We start from the raw sequence: 16499 nt of genomic DNA, 5'->3' as shown, positions 1-16499 counted from the left end.
TATGGAAAATGTGATTTGTGGATTACAGAAAGATACAAAGTCAGACAATCCCATGCAAAGTGGCATCATTGTCTCAGATGCTGATGACTCTGTTGTGGATGGGCTTAATTTCACTGACCTGTATTTCAGAAATGTATGTTTACATTAAACTACAGCATCTATCATTCAAACCATGAATTCGGACAGACATATACCTTGAAAAGAATAGGCTCACTTTTAAAAGATATGTCAGTTTCAGATGAAGACATTGTAAATATCTAGGGCCGCAACAACGAATCGATTGAATCGATAAAAACCGATTACTAAAAGAGTTGGCAACGAATTTCCTAATCGATTCGTTATGTCGTGCGACGAGGAGACTTTATCAAGACTAATCAATGGTGCACCTACACAATTTTGAACAGGCGCATCAAGCAGTTTCAATATAAAAGAAACATGCTTCTTCCAAGCCTTGTGAGGTCAGTCCAAAAGCATTGAAACTTAGTGGACAACCTGTTCAAATGTGGAACTTCTTCAGACTTTTACCTCTCATAATTGGAGACATAGTGCAGAACCCCAAGATAATGTGTGGCAGTTAACTTTGCAGCTTGCAGAAGACCCAGGTTCAAATCCCACATACTACCATTGTGTCCCTGAGCAAGACACTTACCCTTAAGTTGCTCCCGGGGGGGGACTGTCCCTGTAACTACTGATTGTAAGTCGCTCTGGATAAGGGCATCTGATAAATGTAGTAAATGTGAATGTAAATGTCTCTTTCAGATACATCAGATGTTTCAGGCCTTCCTTTGGGTCAGTGTGTCCTCCAGCTGTGCAAATGAAAGATGGCTCACCATTTTACTGACCATTTTTCTTGTTATGAAGAACGATAAGTCAGTGGAGTTTGGTGAACTCCTCATTTTTGTTAAAAAATTTCTTCCATTCTATCACATTCTATCAAAAACGACACTGGAAGATTGGAATGTAGACTCATCAGTGAACTGATTGACGTGGCCATTATGTTCTTTCATGAAAAATGGATTGTTCCACTGAAGCACAGCATATTGTCTGACTAAATGCCTTGATGTTAAAAAAACATTTGTTTGTGTGCATGTACAGATATGACCGAATCACAAATGGTATAGAAGGTAAGTGATGCAATAGTCAGAGTCCTTCCGGATCTTTCTCATCAAATTGTCAAGTCGGTTGAAGATACTTTGAAGGCACTTGTGGAAGTGATACAATGACACAGCACCTCAGCTGTCCTCCTTGGTGAGCAGTCGTCTCAGTGGCACCTCAGTTGCCAGGAATCGAACTGGCAACTTTCTGATTATGGGGCGGCTTCCTTAACCGCTAGTTAGTACAAAACTTACAAAGACAGAAAAGACCAAGTGCAAGACAACAACAAGAAATGGTAAGGACTGTGGCGACTAAAATGATGAAGATTTGTAAGAATCCAACCAAACACAACACTAGAGAGATAGCAAAAAGGATGGTGGTCAAGTATCCAATGTCTCATTAAGATGTGATTGATGGTGATGTTATTGGAGTTGTATATCATTCCCTGGTAAAAAGAGTTGAAAATGTCATACAACCAAGGATACAAAAACACAAACAAGTCTTGGATGCTCTTCTCAAGCTTCAGACTGAAAGAGGCCGGTCTAGTGGCTGCGCAGAAGAACTCGTCGAGATGGTGATTCTTTTACTGGCTCACTTTGGTGAGTAGGAAGACCTTTTGTTCCATTGCATTGAGATGACAAGCCTTTCAGAGGATTTTCAGATGGAGAATGTGCCACCAACACCCTGCATTATTGTTTGTGGTACGTAAACGGAGCAAAACCTTCCTATTTCTTCTTGTTTGACTGACACCCTCTTGTTTTTTTGAGTTGTTTAGTTTTGTTATTCTGCTTCCCACACTTATATACTAAATTTTACCTGAGAAGTTCAACCAATAATGTAACTCTTCCTATGCTGAGTGTAATAAGAATAGCTGTATTTATATATATATGGTTGACATTGAAGTACTTGGTATGCACTATTTAATAATTTTTGTGTTTAAATGATGTGAAAGTGATATGAAACCAAAAACTCAATTTTAAAGTTCTCAAAACAAGCTTTTGTTGTCTGAAGCAGTTTGAAAGAAACAAATATTCAGCTTTAATGCACTTGTTGATTATCTGATGTAAACTGGTGCATCCCAAATACTACCTGACTGCATAAGTACGCAAGGTGTTACGTCCTTTGGGCCGTAGAGTGGTTTGGGGGTGCTCTGTGTGTCCATTTTAGGCTGTTTGCTGGGTGGAGATTGGGATTGATACCTATTCCCTCATCATCAATCTGCCAATCAACTCAAACAGGAGCATTTAAGGACAACTCCAGCCACCAGATGGTGTCTATTGTTGTGGAGCTAGAGGAGGACAGGGCGAAGAGTCTCGAAGTGTTGGAGAAAAGTTAGCAAATAGCCTTTGTTGTGTGTTAGAGTGGTCAGTGTTGTGGTTTGGTTGTACAAACTGTATAGTTTCTCCTTTCATGGTGTGTTGTTCTCCTGTGGGTTGTAGTTGTTATGTACAGCACTTTAGATTTTGGTTGGTTGTTCATGTCTCTCTGTAAATAAAAGCACAATATTTCACTTCGGCCTGGTATGTGTGTATTCCCACCTCACACATCCCTCTCCTACGTTGTCACATTTCCCAGCCCCTACACGGGGACGTGACAAAAGTATAGGAATCATTAAGATAAATTGAGGTCAAATTACACAGGTGAAAAATAAATGAACTTACCCACCTCTACAAGGTGTCCAGCCAGTATGTTGACACACCTTGTTTCACTTGTCAGAGTGTGTTTTTGGACTTGTACTCAGCAAGTATGGCATCGCCACTGGATTTGTGGTTTAAGGCAGCAAGGACAACCTTCAAAACAACTCAAATACATGAGTTCTGAATTCAGTATTTAAAGCTGTTAATTGATTAGATTAAGTCACAGTATAGACTTTAAGTAACTTAGAGAGAGACCAATATGACCCTCATTTGCCAGCAGGTATTTGATATATGATTGCTACTCTGTTGCTGCTCTGTGTGCGCATCAGTTCAGGGGAACAGTGCAGTCACTAAAATACCTGCTGGCAACGCCCCCAAAGCCCCTCCCACACGACAGAACTGTGTCAGAAGCTCAACTCGGCCAGCAAACATGTATGGTGGGTGGGGGCAGTTGACTGAAAAAACAAGCAGCGAAATTGAAAGTCGACCAGGTGAAAATTAAAACAAGCAAGATGTGAACAAGTACATTGAAATGTAAAATAAGAGGTTGGAATTTTGACAATGTCTGGAAAACAGCTTTTTTTTTTTTGCTTCAAATTTTTGGCAGAAATCTGATTCTATAGACAATGAAATTTCTTTGGATTCTGTAGGAGTACAATACAAATGCAATGCAATGCGTACATGAAATTAAAAAACCTACTTGATGGCAGTTGCTGAATATTCTGTATGTGTGCGTGCATGTATTTATGTTTCTATTTCTCACAGATTCTCACAACATTCAAGTAATAATACTAATTATAATGGTGTCTGATAAAATATGATTGTTTAAGTCATCCATGAATCTGGTGTTCTTGATTTGTAATAGAGTAGTTGCTTTGAGATTTCCTGTTACATCAGTGGAATTAATTAAAGGTTTAATTAAAGAGATTTTCTATTAATCTTCAATATGATGACAGAGTAGTTTCTGTTATAGTTTATTGTGTACATTAACCCTTACAACAACCCTAAATCCACTACCTTGGAAGGAAGCTGACTTGTAAAGAAGGTTGCCTGTTTGAATCACAAAAGCAGAGAGACTATATCACTAGGAATTACAGGAATAATGCTACATTCAGACAAAAGCAGACAATACATTATTAATATTAGTGCTATTGCTTATATTCAGAAATATGCAAAAGCATTATTTTTTCATAAATACATGAATGATTTAAATTATCAGCAGCAAAACAAACAAACCTGTAAGCGTTTTAAAGTCCAAAAGCTTGAATCTATGGCATTTCCTTTACAGTTTCCTGGTGGTCATTAAAATATCCGCTGCCTGTCTATGTGGTTCATCAAATGTGTTGTTACCCACACGTTTTTGCACATTCAGTGCAGCTAAGATGAGATGGCCTGAAGTGATAATTGCCATTAAAGCACAACAAGGAAAATCTGTGGATTTCTGTGAGCTAGATTGGTCTAAGGAGTGTGACAACATTTATTTCTTATATAGTCATGTGAGAAAATTAGGACACCCCATTAAATCATGTTCACATATCAATGTCCAACCATGTTTTTATGTATGTCTGGAAAAGAAAGTGACTTAATTACAATTAAAACAAGAAATTTATTTATTTTTTTTTACACAAAAATGAGTATTTTAATGGAGGAAAAAGTTAAGACACCCTCCCCCCTAATAACCAGTGTTGCCCTATTTGGCTGATATAACGTCGGTGAGACGCCTTTGGTAGCCTTTTACCAGTCTCTGACATCGATCAGTGGAAAGTTTGCCCCACTCCTCAACGCAGAATTCTTTCAGCTGTGAGGGCCCGTTTCAAGTCACCCCACAGCATCTCAATGGGATTAAGATCAGGGTTTATTGATTTATTATTCCAGAAGTCATTGTTTTTGTCTACGTTCACTCTGGCAAACTTCAGTCTGGCCTTAATGTTTCTCTTAGAGAGCAAAGGTTTCCTCCTTGCACACCCATGAAAGTCAAACTTGTGTAGGGCATGGTGGCAGTTGTTTTGAATGTCCTCCACTTGTAAATTTTTTCGGATGGTGGAATGGCTGATGTCAAATTCTTTTTAGATCTTTTTAAATCCCTTACCAGACTCATAAGCAGCCACTAGTCAAAGTCAAAGTCAAGTCAAAGTCAGCTTTATTGTCAATTCTGCCACATGTACAGGACATGCAGAGAATTGAAATTGCGTTACTCTCAGACCCATGGTGCTTGCAAGTAACATTAAATACAAACAGTAACATTAAATACAAAGGTATAAATAAAATTTTAAAAACACAATATACAGCTAAGGGCACATGATGGAGAATGCAAACCATGTAGTGCAACAGAGCTTGTAAAGTGTAAAAGTGACAAAGTGGCAAAGTGAGGTAGTTGGCAGACCAATGCTGCACAGAGTGGCTGGTGCACGGTCAGTTTGTGTGTGTGTGTGTGTTTGTGTTAGAGTTCAGAGAGTTTGTGGAGCGGAAGAGGGGAGTGAGGGGAGTGGGGGCAGAGCCGGGAGAGAGTTGAGCTTCCTGACAGCCTGATGGGTGAAGCTGTCCTTCAGTCTGCTGGTCCTGGCTGGAGACTCCGCAGTCTCCTCCCTGATGGCAGCAGGCTGAAGAAGGTTTGCATTGGGTGGGTGGGATCGGCTGCTATGCAGAGGGCTTTTTTGGTGAGACGTGTGCTGTAGAGGGAGGGGAGAGGGACACCGATGATTCTCTCAGCTGCTCTGACTATGCATTGGAGAGTTTTATGGCAGGACGCATTGCAGGCTCCAAACCACACAGTGATGCAGCTAGACAGGATGCTCTCGATGGTTCCTCGGTAGAATGTGTACATGATGGGGGCTGGTGTTCTTGCTCTTAGTTTGCGGAGGAAGTAGAGACGCTGCTGTGGCCAATGCAGTGGTGTTATTTGTCCAGGAGAGATCCTCAGTGATGTGCACACCCAGGAACTTGGTGCTGCTCACTCTCTCCACGGATGCACCGTTGATGGTCAGAGGAGCATGCTGAGTGTTTCCTCTCCTGAAGTCAACAACAATCTCTTTCTTCTTCTCCACATTCAGAGAGAGATTGTTATCTCCGCACCACGTGGCCAGGTGGCTCACCTCGCTTCTGTAGTTAGACTCATCCCTGTTATTAATGAGTCCCACCACAGTCGTGTCATCCGCAAACTTGATGAAGAGGTTGGAGCAGTGTGACGGAGTGCAGTCATGGGTCAGCAGAGTTTTAAAAAAGTTTTAAAAAGGGTTTTCTTAAATTTTTATTGTTTAGTTATATTATTTGGATCCCTCAATATCATTAAATCATAGGGTGTCCTAATTTTCTCACATGACTGTAGCCCATAATCACACACTGTACGTCTCAATGGGCTTTGACAGGCCCTACAGTTGACCATACACTTGACCCTTCTGCACACAAGGAATTGAGATCAGGGATACAGAGAGGGACCCCCTTCCAGGGAAGAGTGAGCCTGCAAATGGTGTTGATTTGTTAGGCCATTATAAAGCTACTGGTCTATTTGAAGATCCCTGAAGCTTTAGTTGTTACGGTGGTGGTGGCTGTGGTGACCCTCTGTTACTTTCATGCTCAGTTGTCTCAGAACTTCATTGCCAGGGACCAGGATCCCTCTTGTGGTCTCTTCATTGGACTCTGAAGTTGGTCTGAACGCTTGATTCAGTGCCTCAGAGAGAACAAACAGAAGCAGCAGGATTGCACTAACTGTACTGTATATTTTACGGATTTTAATAGTTATAAACCGTAAAAAAAACAGTCTAATTAACATTTATGTTGCTATAAAAAAAATTAGACCCGTCAAATTCCAGGGTTTACATTGTAATATTTACGGTTCATGCCCATCATTTTTTACAGTTCAGAACTGTCTAATTTAAAGGTTTATGTTGTAATAATTACAGCTCATTACCATCTTTCTTACAGTTCAGAACTGTCTAATTTAAAGGTTTATGTTGTAATAAATACGTTAAAACCTATAATTATTTCACAAAGCAGACAGAAAACTATTTAAACTAAGGAAAAAACATTAAATATGTAAATGCTGTTGAATTATTTTTAATATATATAAACTGAACATAAGTGAATTCATTCAGCAATTCTATGAAAGCACCATTTTATCACATTAGCTGGGAGCAAGAAGAGATACAAGTTACATTGCTATTTTACCTTTAAGTCAAATCATCAAAACCCATCAAAATCTAATAAAAACTTACACATCAGTGTTGTTCCAAGTATTTTTAATAAAGAATGGCAGGCATTTAAACATTAGTGTTTTTTTTCCTGTTCTTGTGTTTTATCATAAGTCGGTCAAGACTATGCATTTAGATTCCGCTATATAACTGACACTTTAAACTGAGCTTGAGGATATAGGTAAAGTTTAAGTCGAACATTTACATTAATAACTACTAAAGCAGAACAAGGAACAACACAAGTTGCTGGGCACCTTTGCAGGCCATTTACAATGTCTCTCGCCACTCGTAATCTGAAAGGTCAGAGATTAAGGTGAAGACTCTTGGGTTCACTGGGAGTTGTTTTTTGTTCTTCTTTTCCACCACCTTTGTGCCCTTTTCAGGATTGATGATGAAAAAACACCTTGAAAAGAAAAAACAACATTGAAAACCTCTGTAAATGAAGCCACATACACAGTCTCACAAAAGTGAGTACACCCTTCACATTTCAGCAATTATTTTAGTACATTTTCTTAAGGGACAATACTATAAGAAATGAAATATGGATATATTTTTAGAGCGGTCAATGTGCTGTTTGTATAGCAGTATAGATTTCCTGCCCTCTGAAAATAACTTAACATACAGCCATTATTGTCAAAATAGCTGGCAACAAAAGTGAGTACACCTTATGTTTTACCAGATGTATGTTGTTTAACCATGCAAAGCCACATCCTATTCATCATGTTCATGTTTTTGCCTGCTTGACAGGACCATACAAATTTGTGTATCTTGTATTAGAGCAGTTAAAATTTGGTGATTTGAGTACAATTATCTCACTGGATGTTAAACATGGCACCTCATAGCAAAGAACTCTTTGATGATTCGAGAATTAAAATTGTTGCTCTCCACAAAGATGGGCAAGGCCATAGGCTATAATATTGGTAACACTGACACGGATTTACAGTACAGTGGTCAGGGTAATACAGAGGTTTGCAAGGTGGGTTACACTTGGAACAAGCCTCACAAGGGTCGATCAAAGAAGTTGAGTCCTTATCCTTTGAGTCAGGTGCAGAAACTGGCTTCAAAAACCAGATGCATGAGTGCTGCCAGCATTGCATTTACAGCATTTATCAGACGCCCTTATCCAGAGCGACTAAGCATTGCTTTAGAGGTTGCAGAAGCGGTCAGCTTGTCAGTGCCCAGACCATATGCTGCACACTGCAACAAGTCACCTGACTCAAAGGATGATGGACCTCACCCTTGTGAGGCTTGTTCCGAGTGTAACCCGCCTTGGAAAACCCTTTCTATGACCCTGACAACTGTACTGTAAATCAGGGTCAGAATGTTACCAATCTCACAGCCTAGGCCATCTTTGTGGAGAACAACAATTGTAATTCTCAAATCCTCAGAGAGTTCTTTGCTATAAGGTGTCATGTTGAACATTCAATGGTATGAGAAAATCGTACTAAAAGCACCAAATTTTAACTGCTCTAAAACAAGATACACAAACTTGTATGGTCCTGTAAAGCAGACAAAAACATGAACATGATAAATAGGACATGTGGCTGTGCATGGTTAAACAACAAACATTTGGTAAAACATAAGGTGTATTTAATTTTGTTGCTATTTTGATATTAATGTATGTATGTTAAGTTATTTTCAGTGGACAGGACATATATACTGCAATACAAACACCACACTGACTACTCTAAAATATACCCATATTTTATTTCTATAGTATTGTCCCTTAAGAAGATATACTAAAATAATTGCTGAAATGTAAGGGATGTACTCACTTTTGTGAGGTACTGTAAAGTGAACCTCCCCTCCTAGGTGTCTCTACATACCTTTGCAAAAATGCAAGCACTGATGCCAGTTCAGTAGAGTAGTGAATGTTGAAACAGTAATAACTGACGAACATTAGGCTAACAGCAGCGATGAATGTAGTGATGTCATCATTCACAATCTTACGGTCCACACTGAGCATGAATCGATCAGCAACATAGCAGGAGTTATGTGCAATGAAGTTATGTACATGAAGCAAGGTAATTTTGTATTTACATATTGCAGTTTATTTAGTACTGCACTGAAAAACTATTTCACATAGTAGACTTCTACAACACATATTGCTAACTCCTTTTACTAAAATAACCTAATTCAAACGTTTAGATACACCAAATTTAATGATTAAATTAAAAGGACATTCACAACTATTATCTCTCTCAAATGTCCACATTATTTTAAGGCCAAATATGCAGAACATGACAAAAAGCAAATAATGTGCAAGACCTGTGTGATTTATGTCTCAGATTAAACAAGACACTTGTGAATAATTATCACAAAACACAGAAATGCTCATGATTTAGGTAACATCATACAGTAATAAGGCATCTAGGGTGTCTAAACTTTTGAACTGGATTATTTCTGTAAACTGAGTTATTAGTCTGTGTTGTGTAATATATGTAAAAAATTAATCTGGGCAGTACTATATGTAAAATGTGTTCCATGCCTTATACGAACCTATGTGCAACGCATCATGTCAAAATACATGTCTGCTGCAGATGCATCAAAGGGGTTTATGATAAAAGAGACACTCGTGTTTGCTAGATACTTGCTTAATATTATTGTGAAATCAGAGTTGAGGGTTAAGCAGGTGTCTTTCGAGTATATTGTAAAGACGTTCTTCTCTTTTGTCCTAAACCTTTTCAACAGTGGGCATGTATTTTGAGATGACAAGCCAGGCACATGTTCACAACGTGCGAAACAAACATTTTGATGAGCCACACACAACACCTCAAACACATATTTTGTATTCCAGCAGGCCCAGAAGAGGAGGCACCGACCACCACTGGTAAAATATATAAACTCAACTTTATAGATATACATTTAATCATTAAAGCTTTGAGGGTGCTACTGTATATGAATAAAACTTACCACAGACAATGATGCAAGGGGTCACAGGCAAGTTTCCCAACTCTACATCCTTTGCAAGGCTTGTCCATGTAATTTCAAGTAGAAAAGAGAAATATTTCTGAGAAAAAGGTCACTGAAATTTTCTGTAAGATGAACTTCACCTTCATCAGTCTCACTAAATCTCTCTGTAGGGCCTGTAACTAATGGTCCAGTTTCAAGAGACTGAGAAACTGTCTCCTTATACTCTCCACAGAACGTATGGTCGCATCCTGTCACCTATATGTTCCTATAAGTGAGCTGTTAGTGATTTGGCACATGGACGTATTACATGTAAACACCATACAGGCATTTGAGTAAAGTGAAGTGATTGTCACATGTGATAGACAGCAGCACAGCACGCGGTGCACACAGTGAAATTTGTCCTCTGCATTTATCCCATCACAGGCTAACCGGCAACCTTCTGTTTACGGGCCGCTTCCTTAACCGCCACCACTGCCCCATAAATAAAGTCTTACAAACTTTCCCTGACCGGCAATCGAACCCGGGCCACAGTGGTGAAAGCGCCGAATCCTAACCACTAGACCACCAGGGAGCTTTTTTTTGTAGTATGAATCTGTGTTATGTTTACGGTATGTTATGTTACGGTAAAAATGAGCCTTAAATGCCCCATATGAACGAAACGTATTGCGGCAATCTGTAGCGCCACACTTGAACACGCATCGTGGTTCATTACGGTGAAGTTTGACATGTAAATCATGTTCCCTAAGGGTTTGCACTGGTGTTCCACAGAAATAACAGCTAAACATTGTAACTGCGTGAACAAACAACACTCTATTGCTGTTTTAAACACCTAAATGCTGTTTCACATCGTGCTTGCAAATCTGACTAAGTTTTACATGCGCTGCCAAGATATTTTCATGCGCCGTCAACAGGGTACATGCTACTCGTGTTTAAAACCACACACTGCTTAAAAAGATTTAATTCAACTTACCAATTTGCCCAGACCCATTTATATTACTTCACATTCCCACCAGTTTGTAGTTCTGCTCAGTCAATGCAATAATCGTTCTCCACTTGTCCACTGCCGACGTGCTGAAACCCAAACACTCCGCGCCAGTGAGAGCTCAGACAATCAAATTCTTTGTCCAAGGCGCAATTTTATCATGATTGGACGATGCTTAACGGTTATCTTTCAAATACTTTCAACTAATTCCTGAGAGCAGAGACAAAACAGAGCGTAGAATTTCAGCTATTTCGTTTCACACACCCTAAAAAAGTAAAACCACTGCTAATTACAGCAAAACAACACACTGGACACAGGCAGGACACACCTATCAAAACACACAATTTTGACATAAGAATAGCGCATAAAGTTACAATCTTTTCTGGTGATTAGCATGTTGACTAAAGGCTGATTTGTACTCTAAGGGTGTACTCACACTAGGCAGTTTGAACCGTGCCCGAGTGCGTTTGACCACCAAAGCGCGGTTCGTTTGACTAGTGTGAGTGCTCCGAGCCGTGCCCGGGCGCGGTTCGCATGAAGTGTGAGCGCTAACCGTGCTGAAGCACGGAACAGTACGCGTGGTGTCACGTTTTTGCGACGTTCCAAAACCAACATGGCGGGGAAAGGGTCGCTTTGGTCTACTGCAGAGGTGCAATGTTTGTTGGAAATCTGGGCAGATGAGAGCATACAACAACAGCTGGACAAAACGCATAAAAACTCCGATATATTTCGCAAAATCCGGGATTCCATTGCGATCAGCGAGAGCGCCGCTCTTCCAGTTTATCCTGAAACCCCGCCCACCATAATGACGTAAGCATGCTCCGGCACGAATGCTGAAAGCATATGTGAGTGCAGGCCAGAGGGGGAGTGGGGAGAAGGGACAATCGTACTCGGGCCCGGTTCACGCCAACTGTGCGTAGTGTGAGTACACCCTTAGAACGTTTCCAGTCCAGAGGAGTGGTTCTTTAAAACACTACAATACAATATTTTATGATAACAACTACGTATACATTTCCAATTTGTACAGATTACAAAAAAAACTCAAGGCATGAATATGTTGAAACCATGTTGTTCTCCAGGACGTTTTTTAGAGAGCATTGACTGAAATCAACACAAGCAGGTTTAATTTTTAACAAAATAAAAACACCATGTTATCTCATGGGTTTTCACATGTGATCCCATGGATTTCACACAATAAACCATATTTTCACATGTTTTTAACTGTTAAATGTAAGGTCTTACTCTGTAAAACCGATTACGGTTTTGCACTGTAAATTCTACGGTTATCCCATGTTTTGTGGAATACGGTTTTATCCTGTAGCATTTATACAGTATTTCACTGTTAAATTTACGGACATTTTTTACAGTGTAGGAGAGGTACTAGACTGGTTTTACAGAGTGGAATTTCAGCAGAGACCAAGAGATATGGGAAACTGTCCATCTCCACAATTCAAACGAATCACAGGGCGAGCTAAAGAGCGTTATCATTATCTTCTCATTTAAATGACGTAAATGAACCACGTAAGCCCATTTCAAACAAAGCTCATGGTTTTTTGGTTATTTTTACCTGAGGCCCTCCTTTCATGTATATCATGCATGTGTTCCTGAAATCACTTGATGCCACTGCTTTCTCGCGCTTTGGTTGGATTTCTTTCTTTTCCTCAGCATCCAAGTTAGCAATTTGAATTCTTTTCATCTTATCTTTCAACATTTTCTTTTCTTTTAATATAGCCAAATTTTCATTCTTTGTTTTCATATAGTTGCTATTCAGCTTGACCACATCGATCTGGATTGCATCGATCAACTCTTTCAGTGTCTCATTCTACTTTTTCATCATATTTTATATTTCATCAAGTTTTTACTAAGTCTGCGCAACATTATCGCGATGCGCATTCCTCTTTCTAATCACCTCATTGGACAGCCAAATTTACTCATTATTCAGTAATTTCAGCGCTCCATTCATTTCCTTAAGATCTTCTTTATATTGCATTACCATTTTCTGCTTTTCAATAAGGTGTTCGGAGTTTTTGATCTTCTTCAGCTCTTCTTCAAGGCAGAGCTTCTGCTGTTTCAACTTATTTAGTAGCTGCTCCTCTGCTTGAAGATCTTTTTCACTTTATTTTGGATTTATTTCAAGTTATTTATGAAATCTTCAATCGATTTTGGTATATTACTTGTTACAGGAGATATCTCAAATAGTTCTTTTGTAAATTCAACTACATCTTCATCTTCTACCTTTTTAACAGGTTTTGTTTCATCATCTGACATGATATATTTATTTGTATTTAATCTACTTGAATATGTTTATATAACTTATAGTCCCTGACAAAAGTCTTGTCACTTGTGTTCAAATTGACCTCAAGTGCCGCTGAAATATGTTTCTATTCAAGATTTTTTTTTACAAGAATTTACAATTTTATTCCCAACAGCTTTTGTAATAATGTTTCAGTGCAAAACTAAACTGTCAAAAAGTATTCTAATATTCAAAGCTTGGTAAAGCCCATTGAGTCCATTTTTGCAAAGACATAAGTGTTGTCGCCTTGTCATATGAGCTTCACCTGTGACTAAAAATGGATATATTAGGTCTCAGATGTGTATAAAAAGGACCCCGGTACACTAGCTTGCAAGACTGCTTTCTTTGCTTTTCCTGATGACTTAATCAATAAATTGAATGAATCCTTGCCAAACCGCATGGATGCAGTCCTTCAAGCTCATTGAAGTTATACAAGATATTAAATTAGGATATTAAATGTGTATTTGCTAACATATTTTGGTATTTGCAGTAAATTTGTTCAATTTCTGTATAGGCGACAAAAAATTGTCTTGCCAAAATTTGACATTTCTGTTATGATTAAATGATAAATCTTCAGTGAAACTAATTCATTTCAATGCATTAAACATCACATGATTCCATCCATGTGACTGGGAGCAACACAGAAATGAGGTAACGTGACTCCTATAAATTGGCATGATGGCCACTGCCAGCTACTCTCATTGATTGACACCCGTCAACTAGACTCGCTCCTCTCGCTGAAACCGAACAGAAGGGAGTGGCGAGGCACTCCTAACCACTCTCTCTCTGATTTTCGATTTGCAGCCTCACCGTTACCCCAGTTCTCGATCGTAGATTGCGTTACTCCTTTCACTGCTGACTGGTCCGGCAGGTGTTGGGGACGTGGAGGCACCCTGGTTGGATGTTGGCCGGGCCAGGTACGCCAAAGGACCACAGAAATAACAGCTAATCATTGTAACTGCGTGAACAAACAACACTCTATTGCTGTTTTAAACACCTAAATGCTGTTTCACATCGTGCTTGCAAATCTGACTAAGTTTTACATGCGCTGCCAAGATATTTTCATGCGCCGTCAACAGGGTACATGCTACTCGTGTTTAAAACCACACACTGCTTAAAAAGATTTAATTCAACTTACCAATTTGCCCAGACCCATTTATATTACTTCACATTCCCACCAGTTTGTAGTTCTGCTCAGTCAATGCAATAATCGTTCTCCACTTGTCCACTGCCGACGTGCTGAAACCCAAACGCTCCGCGCCAATGAGAGCTCAGCCAATCAAATTCTTTGTCCAAGGCGCAATTTTATCATGATTGGACGATGCTTAACGGTTATCTTTCAAATACTTTCAACTAATTCCTGAGAGCAGAGACAAAACAGAGCGTAGAATTTCAGCTATTTCGTTTCACACACCCTAAAAAAGTAAAACCACTGCTAATTACAGCAAAACAATACACTGGACACAGGCAGGACACACCTATCAAAACACACAATTTTGACATAAGAATAGCGCATAAAGTTACAATCTTTTCTGGTGATTAGCATGTTGACTAAAGGCTGATTTGTACTCTAAGGGTGTACTCACACTAGGCAGTTTGAACCGTGCCCGAGTGCGTTTGACCACCAAAGCGCGGTTCGTTTGACTAGTGTGAGTGCTCCGAGCCGTGCCCGGGCGCGGTTCGCATGAAGTGTGAGCGCTAACCGTGCTGAAGCACGGAACAGTACGCGTGGTGTCACGTTTTTGCGACGTTCCAAAACCAACATGGCGGGGAAAGGGTCGCTTTGGTCTACTGCAGAGGTGCAATGTTTGTTGGAAATCTGGGCAGATGAGAGCATACAACAACAGCTGGACAAAACGCATAAAAACTCCGATATATTTCGCAAAATCCGGGATTCCATTGCGATCAGCGAGAGCGCCGCTCTTCCAGTTTATCCTGAAACCCCGCCCACCATAATGACGTAAGCATGCTCCGGCACGAATGCTGAAAGCATATGTGAGTGCAGGCCAGAGGGGGAGTGGGGAGAAGGGACAATCGTACTCGGGCCCGGTTCACGCCAACCGTGCGTAGTGTGAGTACACCCTTAGAACGTTTCCAGTCCAGAGGAGTGGTTCTTTAAAACACTACAATACAATATTTTATGATAACAACTACGTATACATTTCCAATTTGTACAGATTACAAAAAAAACTCAAGGCATGAATATGTTGAAACGCTTTTCTCCAGGACGTTTTTTAGAGAGCATTGACTGAAATCAACACAAGCAGGTTTAATTTTTAACAAAATAAAAACACCATGTTATCTCATGGGTTTTCACATGTGATCCCATGGATTTCACACAATAAACCATATTTTCACATGTTTTTAACTGTTAAATGTAAGGTCTTACTCTGTAAAACCGATTACGGTTTTGCACTGTAAATTCTACGGTTATCCCATGTTTTGTGGAATACGGTTTTATCCTGTAGCATTTATACAGTATTTCACTGTTAAATTTACGGACATTTTTTACAGTGTAGGAGAGGTACTAGACTGGTTTTACAGAGTGGAATTTCAGCAGAGACCAAGAGATATGTGACTTTATTGACAAATTCATCTCTTGTAAGTTGCCAGAACAGACAACTGATCCATAGCTCCACAGAATTGTATCAGAAGTAGAAACACACAGAGTGGATTTTCTTAACTACCCATTCAGGTAACCATGATCACCAGTCCAAAGCCACCCATCGACGAGGACAGTGAACCTGATTTAGAACACAGACCACACCATATTCCTTTATTTTGGGAGTTTTGTCACTATTGTTTTTTATTTTTTTTTCCTGTCCAATAAGTTTATTCTGTCATTCGGATTGAGTTACAATAGCAGAATGCATGCCATAGCGAGTAAGGAAGCAGACCCGTAATTGTAAGGTTGCCGGTTTGAATCCCAAGCTGCTAAGGAGCCACTGACGTGCCACTGAGCAAAGCACTGGCTCCCTGTGTGCCTTTCATGGCTGCCCACTGCTCACCAAGGCTGATGGGTTAAAAGGACACATTTCATTGTGTGCTCCATGTGTGGTGTGCTTGCTATGCTTTACAATGACACTTAATCACTTAACTTCACTTATCGGATCATTAAAAACGTCAAAGGTTGGCTTCTCATCCAAGGGTGTGGGCTCATTCACAATTTTGCCTAAAACACAGCCATGAATAAAGAATATACTAAAGAATTTACCAAAATATTTTTGACAGCAGCTTCTCCCAATTCTTCAAGAACAGTTTGGTGAATAACAATTGACAGCATGCCAGGGTAAGAAGCAAGAGACGGGAAGGCAGGAAAAAAGGAACAATCTTACTGGTAGAGTTTAGGTGAGCTGGGTCAGGTATTCCAGGTATTCCACGACTGTACTGTA

At 39.7% G+C, this 16499-nt stretch overlaps 1 non-coding gene across 1 annotated transcript; it reads right to left on the bottom strand.

Annotated features, from left to right (window-relative positions):
* Positions 1-10331: 10331 nt before the first annotated feature.
* Positions 10332-10403, bottom strand: trnae-uuc (transfer RNA glutamic acid (anticodon UUC)). The gene has a single exon. It is a non-coding gene; the product is annotated as a tRNA-Glu (tRNA).
* Between the last annotated feature and the right edge of the window lie 6096 nt (positions 10404-16499).

This window comes from Denticeps clupeoides, chromosome 19, assembly GCF_900700375.1.
Source record: "Denticeps clupeoides chromosome 19, fDenClu1.1, whole genome shotgun sequence".
NCBI lineage: Eukaryota > Metazoa > Chordata > Actinopteri > Clupeiformes > Denticipitidae > Denticeps > Denticeps clupeoides.
The sequence above is the reverse complement of the archived record's forward strand: the minus strand, read 5'-3'. Positions and strand labels throughout refer to the sequence as shown.